Here is a 2,290-nt window from a genome sequence, read left to right on the forward strand (position 1 = left end):
AAAAAGTCATTCAAAAAAGATTTTAAAGGGACAGAGCACGATTAAATATCATTAAATACCATACAATGATTTGAAAATGTTTATATATTTTGATTTTTTGTCTTGTATATATGCAGTTCTAACAAAAATATACTGTTTTTGTATTTCTTATGGGGCGGTAAACCCTTTGTTTATTTTGTATTTTAGGTCATGGTCCATTTTCTGCATGTATTTGATGGCCTTGTTATTCCTGAAGTCAAGAAAAATAAAACAAATTAAAGGTAAAAGTGGTCAGGTGTGAAATGAAAATGTAATAATTCGGGTCTGTGAACATGGTTTAATTCTCATATCATTGTTATATTTGGACTCACAGAACTCAAGCTATTGTCTGCTGGTATCTTGTCAGTGTACCAGCAATTCTAGTAAATAAACCTGATATAGGTATAATGTACAAACTCACTCATCTTCCCCCACTATGATTCTTTTCTCAGGTTTATTTCTGTCCTTGTCCCACCTTCTTGATAAATTATTGTGTGAAATGTGAGCAGATTTACAATTTCTTATCTTCCTAATATCAAACCCCTATTGTAGTGGGTTATGTGGAAACAACTAGCCACACATGAATTTGTGGGTCAGGATTATAACACCTTTCACACGTGACCTATGATCTTTTGTGTCTTTACTGCAGCATGAGCAGATGTTTCAGTTATGTAGTGTTCCTTTGGAAGAGTGACCATTTGTGAAGAGTCACTGTTGTATAGGCGTGCGATTGATAAGACGCGTTGAAAGAACATGGACTGGAGGGTTTTTCGATAAAGATTTTTTTTTTTGTGATTCTTATGCATTAACAGAGTTAATCGGCGTAGGCCAAAAACCGCCAGAGGTACAATCTGCTGTTCCGTGCTAGCGAGTGTTGGGCGGCGTGTTTATAAGTGTGGGTTAATAAAAGTCAACAGTTCAGTATAATGAAGTCGGAATCACTCTTCTGTTCAGGGGGCATACGAGGGGATAGAGAAGACGACAAATCCTTCCTGTATGAGATCGTGGCAAAATAAACAGAACGGGCATCGATGTGGATTCCAAATGGGACTATTTTGCACGGTAGGTGTAAAAGATATTATTTTATTATCTATTTTACATGCTTTTAAATATTAATGAGTAATCTGTTACCCTAAATTCCTATTTACATTCATTATCTTCTCTAAATGAAGTGCTAGGTTGAGTATTAAGAAACACATGAAAAAAAGGACATAGAAGACAAAAAACCCTGAAACAACACACTGTGTTTCATGAAAAAATGATCAATTGTAATTCTCACATCTAGTGCAACTTCCAGGAAATATAATATGTTTATTTTTATATTTAACTTTAATTCAGTCTTGTCTGATTTTCTTGTAAGCAACAAGCTGTAGTTAACACATCATCATATCATTTTATGTAACAATTTTACTACATAAACAGAGACTGTCATCAACTCGGCATCCGAAACAGTTTTGGGAATCAGAGTCTGCTGAAGTTGGCTCGCAGTCTGTGAATAAGTGAGCGGAAAGAAAATAACATCTATGCTTCAGAGACAAGGTGCCTGATGCAGTTATCACACATTATTACAACAACTAAATACACATACTGCATATGTGACGTATAGCAAGAAGCTCTATATTCAAAAATTTATCAACTTTTTTTTTTTTTCAGACATGGCTACAGTAGTTAATATGACTTTCAATTTTGTTAGATTTAAAGGGATAGTTTAATAATAAATTAAAGGTCTGTCATCATTTGTGTACTGCATTCTCACAATGTTCTAAACTTGTGTCATAGAAGAAAAGAAATGAAAGAAAAAAGAAGATAATAGTCTGAAGGGAATGTTTTTTTTCTGTTTCTGTCCACACAATCAAATTTAATGAGCTCCTGAAGAGCACTGAGACATTTTCAAAATACATTCTTTTGTGATGAACTATTCCTTTAGAAATTTAATGTGTTTGTTTATATGTAAAAAATGGCTTTGAATGTATGTGTTGCATTATGGGATCTCTGGCACCCCGATGTTTGTGTGTGTCTCACAGGAGGCTGATAATGTTTTATGACATGTTTGTTCGCACCCGATACACTCTTCATACGGCAGGCCTATCAGCCAAAAAATCTGCAACATCATCGAAGGACATGTGAGTTTCTCTGCTTGTATTAGAAGTGATATCTGTGCTGCTGATTGTACAAAAATTTAAATCTTGCATCACTAAATCTTCATTTACGGGATGTTATACAAAATTCAGTATAGGCAATTGGGTGCACTTGTGCAATACCATACTTGACC

This window comes from Cyprinus carpio, chromosome A1 (genome assembly GCF_018340385.1).
Source record: "Cyprinus carpio isolate SPL01 chromosome A1, ASM1834038v1, whole genome shotgun sequence".
In the NCBI taxonomy this organism is placed as follows: Eukaryota; Metazoa; Chordata; class Actinopteri; order Cypriniformes; family Cyprinidae; genus Cyprinus; species Cyprinus carpio.